The sequence below is a fragment of the Rhinolophus hipposideros genome (genome assembly GCF_964194185.1).
Source record: "Rhinolophus hipposideros genome assembly, chromosome: 1".
NCBI lineage: Eukaryota > Metazoa > Chordata > Mammalia > Chiroptera > Rhinolophidae > Rhinolophus > Rhinolophus hipposideros.
In genome coordinates this window covers 103,364,059-103,380,616 of record NC_138047.1, presented here as the reverse complement: position 1 = coordinate 103,380,616, position 16,558 = coordinate 103,364,059, and the positions used below count along the sequence as shown (strand labels likewise).

At 35.2% G+C, this 16,558-nt stretch overlaps 1 protein-coding gene across 3 annotated transcripts in view; it reads right to left on the bottom strand.

Moving 5' to 3' along the window:
• Window positions 1–16,558, bottom strand: part of RAB28 (RAB28, member RAS oncogene family) — an 80,411-nt gene that overhangs the window by 41,611 nt on the left and 22,242 nt on the right. The window lies entirely within an intron of this gene.

The window sequence follows — 16,558 nt, the reverse complement described above, 5'->3', positions numbered from 1 at the left end:
AAAAGGAACCCTCATACACTGCTGGCAGGAATCTAAATTGGTACAACCACTATGGAAAACAGTATAGAGGTTCCTCAAAAATTTAAGAATTAGAATTAACATACTATCCAGCAATCCATTTTCTGGGAATATAACCATAAAAATCTGACAACATTTATCCATAAAGATATATGTACCCTTATGTTCATTGCAACATTATTCAAGACATGGAAACAACCTATGTCTCCTATAATAGATGACTGAATAAAGAAGATATGGTACATATATACAATGGAATATTACTCGGCCATAAGAAAAGATGAAATACTGCCATTTGCGACAACATGGATAGATCTTGAGATTATGCTAAGTGAAATAAGAAAGAAAAAGTAGAGAACCATATGACTTCACTCAAATATATATGTGTGTGTGTGTGTGTGTGTGTGTGGGTGTGTGTGTGTGTATGGCATATAAAACTGAAAACAACAAATGAACAAGACAAACAGAAACTCATATACACAGACAACAGTTTAGTGGTTACCTGAGGGTTAGCGGGGAGGGAGGTTTGTAGAAGAGGGTAAAGCACGTCAAATATGCAGTGACAGAAGGATAATTGACTGGGTGGTGAACACACATACAATTATATATAGATGATGTATTATAGAATTGTATACTTGAAACCTATGTAATTTTACTAACCAATGTCACCCCAATAAATTTAATAAAAATTTCAAAAAGTAAATATTTCCATTTATAATATTATAACAATATCAAAAAGGATAAAATACTTAGGAATAAATTTAACAAAAGAAATACAAATTTTATTCTCTGAAAGGTACAAACATTGGTAAAAGAAATTAAAGTAAAACTAATTAAATGGAAAGGCTCCCCATGTTTAGGGATTAGAAAATATAATATTGTTAAGATGGCAAAACTCACCAAATTGATTTACAGATTCAACACAATACTTATCAAATTCCCAGCTGACTTCGTTCTAAAAATGACAAACTGATCCTAAAATGCATAAGGAAATGCAAGGGATACAGTATACTCAAAACAATCTGGAAAAAGAACTAAGCAGGAATCATACCTCCTGATTTCAAAGCTTACTACAACGCTACCGTAATAAGAAAGTATGGTACTGGCATAAGGACAGACATACAGTCAATGAAATATAAGTAAGAGTCTAGAAATAAACCCATACATCTAAAGTCAATTGATTTTTAACAAGAATGCCAAGACCATGCAATGGAAAAAGAACAGTCTTTTCAAAAAAATTGTGTGTGTGTTTGGGGGTGGGAGGGGATAGGATATCCACATGCAAAAGAATGAATTTAGACTTTTATGCCATACAAAAAATTTACTCAAAATGAATTGAAAACCTAAACATAAGAGCTAAAACCATAAAATTCTTAAAACACAGGTATAAATCTTTATGACCCTGGATAAGGCAACAATTTCTTAGATATAAACACCTAAAGCATGAGTAACCAAAGAAAAAAACAGACAAATTGGATTTCATCAAAGTTAAAAACCTTTGTGTATCAAATGACATTACTAACAAGAAAATGAAAAGGCAACTTACACATAATATCACATAATATCTACTTTATTATTATTAAATTATTTGTAATACAGAGCACAACTGATCACATCAAGTGTGATATGACTGCCTTGTTGAACCTAAAGGTTTTCTCTGTGACATTCCACTTGGGAAAAAAAAAAGGGGAACAATCAACATCAAAATCTCTGATATGTCTGTTTGCCATCTGTATGTCCTTTTTAGAAAAATGTCTCTTCATGTCCTCTGCCCACTTTTTAATTGGGTTGCTTGTTTTTTTGGAGTTGAGTTGAGTGAGTTTTTTATAAATTTGTGATATTAACCCCTTATCGGATATATCATTGGCAAATATCTTTTCCCATTCAGTAGGATTCCTTTTTGTTTTATTGATGGTTTCCTTTGCCGTGAAAAAACTTTTCAGTTTGATGTAATCCCACATGTTTATTTTTTCTCTTACTTCCCTTGCCGGAGGAGATATATCAGTAAAAAAATCTTACTCCAGGTAATGTCTGTAAAGCTTCTTCCTATATTTTTTTCTAGGAATTTTATGGTTTCATAAAACTTAGACTTACATTTAAGTCTAAGCCATTTTGAATTTATTTTTGTATATGGTGTAAGGAGGTGGTCCAGCTTCATTTTTTTGCATGTGTCTGTGAAAAAATGCTCAACCTCACTAACCATCAGAGAAATGCAAATAAAAACCACAATGAGATACCACCTCACCCCAGTCAAAATGGCTATCATCAATAAATCAGCAAACAACAAGTGCTTGCGAAGATGTGGAGAAAAGGGAACCCTTGTGCACTGTTGGTGGGGTTGCAGATTGGTGCAGCCACTATGGAAAACAGTATGGAGGTATCTCAAAAATCTGAAAATGGAACTACGTTATGATCCAGCAATTCCACTCCTAGGAATCATCCAGAGAAACCCAAAACTCTAATTCAAAAAAGTGTATGCACTCCTATGTTTATTGCAGTACTATACACAATAGCCAAGACATGGAAACAATGCCCATCAGTAGACAACTGGATTAAGAAACTGTGGTACATTTATACAATGGAGTATTACGCAGGCATAAAGAAGAAAGAAATCTTACCATTTGCAACAACATGGATGGACCTAGACAACATTATGTTAAGTGAAATAAGTCAGACAGAGAAAGACAAATACCATATGATCCCTCTTATATGTGGGATTTAAAAGAATAAATGAATGAACTAATTAGAAACAGTTTCAGAGACAGGAAAAACTGAGGGTTGCTAGATGGGAGGGGAAGTAGGGATAAGGGGGAAGGTGAGGGGATTAGAAAACAGTCAGTAAACACAAGATTGCCACAGGATCACGAAGGTTAATTTGGGGAACGTAATCAATAATGTTGTAAAGATTTTGTAGGGTATGCGATGGACACTTATCTCGTTAGGGAGACCACCTCAGGGATGATGTAGATGCCTGATCACTGCACTGTACATCTGAAGCTGAACAGGGGGAGGAGGGTTCACACAGGGTGAGGGATATAAATGATAAATGTCTAACTATTACATTGTTTTGTGCACCGGAAACTAATAAAAAAAATCTCTGATGATATAGAGACTGATGGATTATAACAATACTAAGTAGAGCTCCTCATTAAAAGCAGTTACTTTTTATATGTTCTGAATGGATTCGCAGATAGTTCATTTGTAACTCATCTTAAAAAGATTAAAAGTAGATAGCTCCATATGCATATTTATTAAGTTTAAGAAAAAGCAATAAAAAATTAGTTCAAAAAGAAGAAAAATAACCAAGCTTTTGGAATTAAACCTACCATACTCAGAAGAAAAAAAGAGTTCTCTTGATACTAGATATGCTTCTAAAATGCCTATGTTAATTCTGTAAATCAACTCCTTTTCACCCTTCCTTTGGCTTCTATTATAATTTTAGAAGTACTGGAACAGAAGAAAAAAAAAAGGAAGGGCACCATTTACTTTTAGAATCATTCTTCTTAAATTTGCATAGTATGCGCATTTGAGTCTCCTAATACCAAAAAGGAAAGTTATTCAAAAATCTGATTAATCACACACAATACTCCACATTTTTCTATACTAAATATTTAAAGGTAGTCTATAAATTTAATTCCCACTGATTTTCATAATGTTTTCAAAAGCGCTCTAATTTTGGTTTCCTCATTAGTAAATAAAATATCAAAATTAGAGTCCTAGATTCTTCTCATTTCAACTTCTATGATTGAGATTTACTTCTAACATATGAAATCATAATGGCTTTATTATGTGCTGAATTGCATTATCCCTGTGCCCCCTCCAAAAAAAGTATGTTGAAATTCTAACCCCCCAGTCCCTCAATATGTGACTGTATTTGCAGATAGGGCCTTTAAAGAAGCAACGAAGGTAAAATCAAGATCTTAATCCAATATGATTGGTGTCTTTATAAGAGGAAATTAGGACACAGACACGCACAAAGAAAAGACCATGTGAAGACACAGAGAGAAGACAGCTATCTACTACTACAAACCAACTCTGCAGAATCCTTGATCTCAAGCTGTTAGCCCCCAGAACCGTGAGGAAATAAATCTTTCTTGTTTAAACCACCCAGTCTGAAGTACTCTGTCATGGCAGCCCTGGCAAACTAATACAGGCTACAATATCGTTCAGGTATTTAGATCCTCTCAGCACAGACACAAACACCAAAATACATAAGTGGAACTCACATTTCAAGAAACTCTAAGATGAGTTCATATGAGATAAAAAAAAAAAATGTGCAAAAGGGCTCTGGACCTCCTGTCCAATAAGCTGAATTATTTTGGGTGCAGTGGGACTTTAGGAATGGTCAATTCCACATTCGTAAAGCAAAAGTTAACTTCCTACTAGCTTTCTATGTTATGGTATATGTATATACACAATTGTATGTTTTTTTAATAGCAAAAGAGACATTAAATTCCATATCCCTGAATTGGCTTGAGACTTACTTATAATAAACAGCTGGGTTCAAATCTTGGCTCCATCTCCTACTAGCTCTTTCACAATAGACAAGTCACTCTCTGAGACTCGGTTTCCTCAGTCTTGCCAAGGGAGATAACAGCATGATGCCTGGCACATAGGAGATGCTTTATAAAAGGGGCCACCATTTAATCATCATATTTAAAACAACTCAGCATTGGCCCAAAAGGAACAGCAAGCTATCTACTTAGGCACTACTTAGGGGGGGAGGGGGAAGTAGCACCAATGTGCCCAAGTGCTATTATCTAATTTTTACTATAATTTAAATAAAACCCAAATAAAATCAAAATTAACACAATAGTTTATATTGTTTTAAAAAATAGTAAATACCTGGCATAGACTCTATTTAATGAATCAAATACTTAAGGATTCAACAGTTTGTCAACTTCTCTCTAAATACACTTTGTCTTAACATGTTACATTTTGCCTGAAATTCATTTCTTCCATTTATGTATCCAAGCTTTACTAACTTTCAAAGACTAAGCTTGAGTTCCACATTCCACTTAATCCTTCCCTACCTGACAATTTTTCCCTCCCATGGATACAATAGTACTAAATTATATGTTGTCTTACTTTTGTACTTTTTGTCCATTATGTTACTCTTAGTTCCACAACAAGAAGTTTCCTGAAGGCTGGATTCATGATACACGTGCCAAGGAAGGAGCCATGCGCTCACAGAAAGAACTTACTGCTGGATGGATTGACTATGTTAACTAGTTGTATTAAGTTTGCTGTTGCCTTTCTATGCTGCTTAATTGTAAGGTACTTCAAATTAGGGAGAACTCACAACATGCCTTTAATTTAACACATACATAGAATCACACACTGATTTGAAAGCATCCTAAAGAATCACCTAATTTAGTCTAATTAATCACTTAATTAATTCTTTAAAACTGCTTGTTAGATAAAATACAGACCACAATAACATTTATTTTTATTTTTACCATTGTCAGCAATATCCCTCTTGCAGTATACAGTTGTTAATCTCTCCCATTCCCTGAATGATAATGAGAATATATTTTCATAGTAGCAATTGGTGACATTTCAATAAATCAATGTGCCACAGTGATACCTAAATAAAAGCTTATTTCACTATAATGATGCTTCCAGGCTTCCCTCAAGTCAGGTGGTTACTTGCAGTTAATGATCTGTGACATACCACACAAGTAGTCCTAAAAAGACTTATTATCCACCGCATATGCAACAATATTTGCTTTATGGATGGCTAAATGAATGAAGACATTCAATGTAACTGTAAAAGTAAAATCAAAAGAAAACTTACAAGCAACATGTTTTCTTTAAGTAAAAGGGCTGTGACCATTTTCCATTAATACTTAACCTTTTGCTGGTGCAGTGCAACCACATATAACGACCGAATCCATAAAGCCCAAGAGCTGTTCTGGGTTAATGCTAATTAACTGCCCCCAAGCAAAAGAGCAGTAACTTTCCAGAAATGTGAGATCATCAGCCTCTATTGTTGACATCAAAGTCACATCACAAAGCTTAATGAACAATAAAAAAAACACGCTTTACACATAAGCTGAGAGTATGTCTTTTAATCAAATTTATATATACATATACAACACAAACATGCCAAGAAAAGAATTATTATTATTATGCTACACACAAAATTTACTAATCTCAAACAATCCTCTATCTTTCATAGCTGCCAGACTTTGTAAGCATTCACGTTTACCATTTATAATATTATTTCATTTACTAGACTCGGCTTTTGTCCACCATATGTCCACTGTGGATTAACTATTCCCTTAGGTACAATTAAGGCCTTTCCATTTGTTGTAAGAAGAGCTAAGTATGAAGGACACAGCCAGAAATAACATTTATACCTCAACCAAAAACAGAAGCACATTCAAACTCAAACGATGGTTTATGCAGCATCTCTTTTTTTTTATTAGACACATGTCTGCAGAGCAAAATAAACTTGAGATAAAAATTCATGGCAACTGTACACCAGCTTTCACCATTCAGATTGGACATCAAAATCATATCACCTCCATCAACTGAATTTAAAAATTTTTCAAAAAAATATACTTCTAAACTATAAGTTAAGGTTGGCTTCCAAACATTAATTTTAACCAAAATTTTATTTAATATTTATGTATTTCAAAGACATTTCAAAATTTTATTTTTTTTATTTTTAAATCCTTAAAATATATAGAGACTTAGCAATACCTCTTCCCATTACCCATAACTAGAAGACAGGATTTTAAGAGAGAATGGGAAACACAGTCACTAATACATATAGCACCTATAACATACAAGGCATGGCAAAAGTAGTTTATACATATTTAATTCTTACAACAACCTCCCTATAAGGTAGATGCTATTATTATTCCCACTTTATAGATGAGTTAAAAGAGGGCAAGTACTCGTACCTTATCATGGTCACACAATTAATAAGAGAGCCCATATCTGAACCTAACTTAGAAGTCTTACTTAGAAGTCTGTTGCTGCTGCCTCTCTATATTAAAGATATTAAAGTGCACGAACATACTATAAAATATCCATAAGGAAAAATTCAACATGTCATCTTTTTAAAATTAAAATTTTATGAAAATTAAGAGATTAACTACGGCTAAGAGTTTAGTTTTCAAAAGAACTACGGGCATAATGTAAAAGGCTTTTACGTGATCTTACATGGTACTAATTCACAAGTACTAAGTAAGGCAATTATTAAACTCCTCTTCCAGGTAAAAAAAGAAACCGGGGCTCAGAGTTTTATGAAAGCTAGGGGGAATAAAAACCAGCATCGTTTGCACTTTATCATTTGAAAAGATCTGTAGTTCCATCTTTTACTGAGGGAAAGAACTGACAATTGTCTAGTCATTGATAACAAATATTTATTGAGCACCGTCTGTGTGCCAGAGAAGTAGACAGTGGAGAGAGAGCTGTGGACAAGGCAGACAGGCCCCACCGTCGTGAAGCTTTCATTACAGAATATTTGCATAATTCCAAAAGGAAAAAAAAAAATTTGCTCTAAAAATTGTGACTTTTTCAGAAGAATCACACAGTTTAAAAAAACAGAAAATAGGGCCGGTCAGGTGGCTCAGATGGTTGGGAGCGCCATGCGCCTAATGCCAAGGTGGCCAGTTCGATTCCCACATGGGCCAGTGAGCTGCGCCCTCTACAGCAAAGATTGTGAACAGCAGCTCTCCCTGGAGCTGGGCTGCCAAGGGCTGCCGATGGCTACCATGTGCTGCCGCGAGTGGCTGGCAGCAGGCGTGACGGGCTGCCGTGGGCTGCTGTGTGCTACCATGTGCTTGCTGCCATGAGCCCGACGGTGGCCAGCATGGTGGCCGGCAGCTGTCCCTGAGCTGCTGTGAGTGGACCACCAACGAACAGCGACCGACAACCTCAGCCCGGAGGAGCGCAAGGCTCATAATACCAGCATGGGCCAGAGAGCTGTGTCCTACACAACTAGATTGAGAAACAACGGTTTGAAGGGGGCGGGGCGAGGGGGGGGAGAAGGGGAAAAGAAAAACAGAAAATAGCTAATAACTATGAAAATCAAATGAGACACTATCTAGTATTCTGTCCTAGTCCTCTTCTATTTGCTCACTTCCCTCAACCCTCTCTAAAGAGTTTAGGAATTGGGAAAGTCCTCACAAACTACTCATATTCTACCTTTTCAATTAATCAGAATCAATGCAGAGTAAGGAATGAAGAGTAAGGAATGGAGATGACTATTCAAAACTACATCGAAAATAAAACAAGTTGAAAGAATTTAAAGACATGCATTTTATAACACCAGGTGTTTGCGCGCGCATGCACACACACACACACACACAGACACACATCTGTCTGCCTTTTCCCGTGAACATAAAACATGTTGTAAAACCGCCCATCCCTACAAACACCACCAGAAGCGTTCTGACCCACATTCCCTCCGGCTGCTTCCCCACTGGCTGACTCTCTTGCCCAGTCATATTACAGAGAGATGTTGCCTCTTTTCACTGTCTATAATTCATTTCCTTCCCTTCTCTCACTCTCCTCATCTTGGACCCCCATCACTCCATGAACCAGCTTGACAAGGTCACCACCAATTCTTTAATAACTATTCTCAGTACTCCTCTGTTGATCACTCCCTTCCCCTTGAAACACCTTTACATTTGGCTTCCAGGACATAATAACTCTAATGATTTTTCTCCTACCTCCACTGACCACATTTCAATTCCATTGCTGATCTCTCTTCACTTCCCCAAATTTTAAAACATGTAACCGAAGGATTAATCTTTGGAACGCTGATCTTTTTATACTCGCTGCTATGTCAAGTTCATCCACTCTCAAGGATTTCTCATCAGTATGCTGTGGACTCCCATACTTTAATCTCTAGACCTCATCTTGCCCCTGAACTCTAGACTCAAATATCCAACTGCCTACTAAACATCTCTATAAAGATGCTCAATGAGTACCTCAAATTTAACATCTCCAAAATCAAACTTTTGATCCTCACATAAGTCTGTTCTTGCATTCTTTCTCATGTCAGTAAATTGAAATTCAGGCAAAACATCTTGGCATTATCTCGCCTCTTCAATCCTCTAGTACCACCATTCTATGAGAAAATCCATCACCACTATTTTCAAAATATATCCAGAAGCCAAGCACTTCTCCCTATTTCCACTGCTATCACCCTGCTCCATGCCTCTTATCTGCTTGCCTTGCATCCACTCTTACCACCATAGTATATTCTCAAAACAAGAACTATAGTGATGCTTCCAAGTTAAATCACTTCACTCTGATTGAGTCCCACTGTGGCTTTTCCATCTCTCTTCCCTACTTTACCTATTTACATAACACTTATCATCATTTTAAAAATTATATAGTTTACTTATTTATTGTCTGTCTTCCTCTACTGAAACACAGCAAGATGAGAACGGGGATTTTTGTCTGTCCATTCATTTCTGTCCCTAACATCTAGACTCAAGGGGTGTACTCAAGGACTGTTTGTGGAATGAATGAATGAATGAATGAAAATATACAATAGCAAATCAAGAAAATACCTGCTGAATCAGTTTGTTTATACTGCAAAAAGTAGACATTCATCATGTGAAATTTTAGAAAATATCACAGAAAATAAAAATTAAACTCTAAGCACAAAAACAATTTTAAGTTAAAAAAGTGCTATTTTTAGAGCCCCCCAAAACATTCCAAAGTTAGCCGTATTTCCAGGGTGCGCCTGGCAAATAGTAATTCAATAAATCTTAGCTAGGCTTACTATTGTTGCTGCTGTTATGTATACGCACCTATCCATGTATATTGAAAATGGATTTTAAATAATGTAACAATTGAATGATAAAATGAGCCTAAGAAATCATCTCTGCAAACATAAGACAGGGATAAAACTACACATAAAGTTCAAATTAAACTCTCTTTAAATTGTATTGCAATAAATATCTCTGATGAAGCAGACTTACAACTGAACATAGTCTGAGCCATCATATTTTAGGAATAGAAGGTACTTATGACTACCCAGGACAAGCCCCTCATTTTATACATGAGGATGATCCTAAGTGATTAAGTGAATTGCCCAAGGTCACAAAGATAGATAAAATGACAGCACCAGGACAAAAGCTGAAGTTTTCTGATCCCCACTCTAGTGTTCCTTTAATCTATATTGGATTTGTTCCACAATCACAGCAAATATAATTATTAAAGGGGCTTAAATTACATTAATGAAAATTTCAAATCTAGCTGTTCTTTTACTATTTTATTTAATATTAATTTAATATTTAAAAATTAATTTCTTCTACAATTTAAAATCAGCTTCATTGGAGCTCCAGTGGCGCAATCGGTTAGCATGCGGTACTTATAAAATCAGATTCATCATAAAAGAAACAAAAGTAGATTACATTTTCTTTAACCTTTAATAAACTTTCTCTATCATGACAATGAGAGGATGGATAGAAATCATATAAAGAGATTATAATGACCAAAACACACAATTCCCCCCCCCAAAAAAAAAAAACACACAAAAACCTTAATATTTCTCAGGCTAAGCGAAGTGCAATACTGTTAAAATGGTTTGAAGTAAACTATCTAACAAAAGTAACTATGAAATTACATAATAACATCGCTGTGGCAACTGTCAATAGAAAAATCAGTTTTGATTAGTATTAAGAAAAAGCACTCATTTGACATTTTCTTCCCCAATAATTATCAGTCACAACACCAGTCTGAATGCAAGCTTAAGCATTTAATTTGAGGAAAGTACTTAACCAATTAAACTTAGAATACTATTAAACTGTTCTGAAAGTGTAGTAGGAATGTGAAGGATCACACAAGAGAACAGCGTTAAGTGTATATATTAAAATACTCCTTCATTTAGTGTAGAGAATACTGACGCTATCAGCATCGCAATGAGATGCTATCAGCATCTTCCAGTAAGTAAATAATCATAGCTCTATTTGACAGATTTACATGTTAAAGAGAGGAAAAAGCAAAACTATGAAGCAATCGAAACAAGTATTAGGTCCATCTGAAAAAGACACTTGGAGCTGATACTTTGGATTACTATTCCCAGAACAAAAAGAACTGAAGTATAAAATGGGCACTGGGGCAGAATGTTTTAATTTAAATATATAAACAAAACGAACTTTTCAAATCCTCAAAAGTTTTTATGCCTTATAAATTATAAACTCTCTTATGTAAACTAATAATAATGAGTCACTCGTTCACTTTGTTATAATATTGTAGATGATAAATTTTATAGAAGTTAATATGAATCCTTCAAAATAGGAATCCAAGTAAATATTACCTACTTGAGTTTCACATTTCTACTCTCCAAATAAAGTAAGAATTTTTGAGGTCTCAACAGTCATAGTATAGGCAATTTACATTTCATGTAAATTCCCATGAAGTTTTTCAAGCTGGACGTATAACCATCTCTCATACTACTCTATTATGGAAAATAAAGAATAGTCTTTTAAAAGCCTTGTGTAATTTTATTGAGAGCATCAGTAAAATTTTCAACTTGAAATTTACTTGTTTTACTAATACATTTCCACTGAGTTCAGAGAACACAACTTACAAGGTACATTAAAATGTAACCTTTGAACCTGGCAGTGTAAAACATCACTTCCTGGGCCGAGATAGTACTCCAAGAAGAATCCATCACTGTTAAGAAGAATATACACTCAACATGGTTAATTAGTGTTGATGCACTCTTCTCTATGCCCTCATCTGTCATGAAGATTGTTTAAAAATCTGAGTTATTAGTCTTTATTTGGGAAAGGATCTGGTTAATATCGTTAAGAGCAGAAATCATTCATCCATTCACTCTATCCTGGAGCGCGGTAATTCCTACCCCCAATACAAGTTACGGATAACCGCCGTCCCTCCACTAGCTAAGAACCTATAAATCAGGAAGAGGGCAGCTCCTATGCAACCTCTGTTAATTTCTGTTTACAATCTATCCAACTGAGAATGTTAGCCAGTGAGGGGAGAAACTGGCTGATGGGTCGGATAGTAGGAAAACATAACAGCTTAAAGATAGAAAATAACAAAATGACAAATTAAAATGCCATGAGATTATAAAACATAGATTGAATTTTAAATTACTCTTTAAAAAACTAATATTCCTGAATGTTCAAGTTGAACTTTCCCTGAAACACTGGGGAAAAAATTAAAACTGTACTTCAATGCAGATTATGAGTTTTCAAATTAAATACAATGTTTTTTTTTAAATGTGTAAATAAAATGTCAAAAGTATAGGGTTCTACCATTACATAGAAGCCACTGGTTGTGGTGGGGGGGGAGCAAAAGTCTTAATTTTTTCATATTTACTTACCCTAAAATCATGACATCAAATCTATATTTTATCTCAAACATGATCCAATAAAATATAACTTCAATGTATTTCCTAAAAACTCTCTCTGATGTTATCCACCAGGATGGAATTCAGTATGCCAACTGGGCATGAAGGCCATCTAACAGATTCCTTGTATCTACATATGTATTTTTCCTTATTAAGAAAACCATTTTCCCTGAATAACATATCCCAGACTATAAACACTTCTAATTTCAACAGTCTTCATGAAAAGGCTTGTATTCATTCATTCAGGCACTGTTCTGAGTGATGAGGTCCTTAGCTTTCACAGAGCTTACATTTTAGTAAGGGGAGACAGACAAGAACCAGTATCAGATGGCACGGAGACTATGCAGGTAACAGAAACAGAATGTCCTGGCAGAGAGGAACTAGTTGGCTTCTTAGACGGAGTGGTGGAGCAAAGCAACTCTGAGGAGATGATATTTAAGATGACATCCAAATGACAAAATCGAACCACCCAAGAAAAGACCAGCAGCAAAAGTCTTTCAAGCAGAGCAAACCCTAAGATACAAATTAACGTGGAATGTTTTAGGAACGGAAAACAGACAACTGGGCGTCATGCATATAGTGGGCCAGGGTGCACACAGAAGATGACGTGTGAGATCACACAGTACTTGGTAGACCTGGGTAAGGAGTTTGGGTTTCATTCTAAGTAGGATGAGAAAGCATTAGAGGGTCTTAAGCAGGACAGTCATATATTAAGAGTTCCCATCCGGGAACTGGATTGCAGAAGAGCAAAGGTAGGAGCAGGAACAACAGTAATGAGGCCACTGCAACAGTTCAGATGGGAGGTGATGGTGGTGTGTTAGGCCATGGCCAGGTCCACCTGTATGTACTAATCTCAGAAGTGGACATAAATTGAAAATTGAAAATCCCGAGGCTCTGCCTAAGTCCCAATAATTTACCTGCAAGACCAGGAAACCAAGGATCAGGGCTGCTGGATGTGGCTCCCTGAATTGCAGAAGTTGCCCTAGATGGTAATATAAGTGTTTCCTCGCGCTTACGTGGCTGAAACTGTAGCCTGTCAGACATCTTATTCTACATAGGGCTGTAAACATCATCAAACTTCAACAGAACTTCCCATAAAATACATGGAATAAGTAAATGACTTAAGCTCTTTCTCATTTTGAAACTTACCTAGCAGGATTTATTTTTGCCTCACTAGGGAAAAGTAAGGCCTTCTATGAAGATTAGGACATAATGATATTTATTAATCTCAACAACCAAACACAGCAAAAAAAAAAAAAAAAAAGGGTGGTCAAATTTTAGAGAACTTGAGTAGAGAAAAGATAAAAATTAAGACCTAGGTTAGCAGGTCCAATCATCACTCCTTAAGCAGTATCTCTGGCTCTACCTTTGTACAAATTAATAATGGCCACTGAATACACAGGGCTGGCACTCAAGAATACTCAACGAATTGCCCAACCCAACACATGGTATGAGAACCATCTGGAACAAAGCAAGGAATAAGATGGTGACAATGGAATTCACTAAAAACCATTCCTTCAGGCCACTTTTATAAAACATCTATTTCAGCTCTACTAATTCATAACTTGAGATTATTCTAATTGAAGCTATAGTCAGTGCTTTTAAAAAGCTATGATTAATAATAGTTATTGAGCACTTACATTGTATAAGACTACATGCTAAGTGCTTTTCATGTAATATCTCATTTAATCTTTAAACCAACTTTATCAGACAGGAACTATTACCCTTACTTCCAGATGAGGAAATTGAAGCTTAACGTAGCTGAGCTTGTCTGACATCACAATGGTGTTAAGTGAAAAAATTGGCTTTATAAGCAAAGTCTGCCAAAAGTCAAAGTTCTAAGATCTTAACCACACAACTCAATGCTTCATTTAAAGTGTAATTAGTATAAAGAATACTAACTAGTCTCTTAAAACCTTCCGAATAGAATATAGAATAAAATAAATTAATACATTTGTTTTAAGTATCATATACTGAAATAACTGATTTACTAATCACCAATTTTGTCTATGTCATTAAAGCAAGTCCTTTCCTCTTCTGGCTACTTCATTAACCTACTGTAGTTACTCCTCTTATTTAAAAAAAAAAAAATACTCAATTTTTTTACAAAAGTAAACCCATCATTCACCCTTACCTACGACTATCCTCGATCCTTGGCCCAAATTCCTAACAGTTTACTATATTTTAATATAAAGTAAACAATTTTATAACTTACTAATGATAAGCTCTTACTATAGAATAAATTCACACAAACACACACATACACACACACACACACACACACACACACACTTTGTATAGAAATTTTCTCTCTAGCCTTGTTTTAGTACAAAGTAAGGTTTTACTTTGGCTAAAAGCTGGCTAATGCTACCAATATATTCACAGCCTCCACATATTTCTTTTTAACATACGCTTACTATTCAAGTGGCAAAGAATAGGACACAATGATGGATTTTTAAAAGCACATTTAGGCAAAAGATGAGTATGTTGAGATAACGAGCATAGTAATCCAGTTTCAGACGTCTACCCATGATGTTTCTTTTGCTTTGTCTTTAACCGGTATGTAAAGTCTGTCCTTTTTAATATAATTATATCCCCAGAAAAGAAAATACATACATACAACTATACTAATATAACATCAACGTGGAAACACAAATCGTAAGATCTTTCTTTACATGATCATGTGCAATCGGGCCAGTGACAGATCATACAACAAAGAGTCAGGAAAATGTTCATGTATAACTTCTTCATTTTACATATATAACATTCTGTGTGACTACATGCTCTATTATATGATCTCACTCTTGAGAGTATTATAAATAAAAGAAAGGCGTCAGAGCTAAGCCAAAAATGAAAAAACTCTTTTGACTCTTATGCTATTAAATCTCAAACATAATAACACTGCAATAATTGTTTGCATAAATTCATGTAACTTACATAAATGTGTTTTTTAACCTAGGAATGGCACAAGCAGCACAGTCCAACAGCCCGTCTAGTCTGCTGCCCTGTCTTTGACAGTGACAATGCTGGATGCCTCACAGGACAGCATAAACACATAATGTATAGAATTATGCGCCTCTACGCTACTACTCCAGATGGTCGTTAGATTATATCCTGAAAGAAATGAAAACAAATCCCAACCCCCATGCCTTCTCTACTCTATAATTGGCCAAAAGGTGATGGGAAACCTCAAATTAAGCACAAATTTAACCATAAAATAAGCCAATGCTTTGGTAACAGAACGACCAAGAAATGATCTCCTAAAATGAAAAGTTCCACTTAGAAATAGAGCCCAAGCTCATCAAAACTTATGATTCGTAAAGGGGGGTTTCAGTGAATTGAAAAGCATCTGATTCACTCAATTAGAATTATTTACAAACTAGATGAACAAAATTTCACTGACGCTTAAAAAAACTTATCTTCTACCCAAGCCATCCATTTTGTGATATGCAATAATGTTTCCTAAAAGCATTATAAAGTCTGTATTTTTAACTCTTTAGAGAAGTGATATGCATACTTGTTTTGTAATGATTTTAAAGTATGGCTTGGATTTATTCAATGTTCATCTAAGTGTGCAAAACCACATAATGAGGAAATCTTGGTTTAGTCCTTCAGGAAGTACTATTTCCTAAACAATTACAGACCAAAAAAAAATGCACTATACTTTTAAAGACCTTTGGAGGAGACAATTCTCTTGATAGTGTACTTGGGTATTGATTTAACAATGCTTGTAGTCAGGAAACAGTTCCTGACCTAAATCCTCCATGGTATAATTTGAATTCATTTTCTCTTTTTCTGTCTGCAAATAAGTTGTAAAACATTAAGTCATATCATAATATTTTCTATATCTGAAAACCCTTATTAAGGACTCCTTTTCCAAGTAACTGCATTGCAGGATTATGTACCAAGTAATGGTTTTGGATAGCATTCGGTCTTATAATTTTTATATGCTGTATATCATAGCTCAAAAGACAGGATGTCAAAAATTACCCATCTGTCATGTTTATCAAGCACTACTCTCCCCTATAATAATATAATCTTTCTCAAAAAAAATTATCTATATTTCAGAACAAACCTCAAAAATTCAGAAAAGGAACTTGATGAGACATGAGAGCAAGGAACAGCACACACAAAATTCCACGCAGACACTGCTTCCCTCACTAGAACAGGGATCATTTAATGAAATGTATC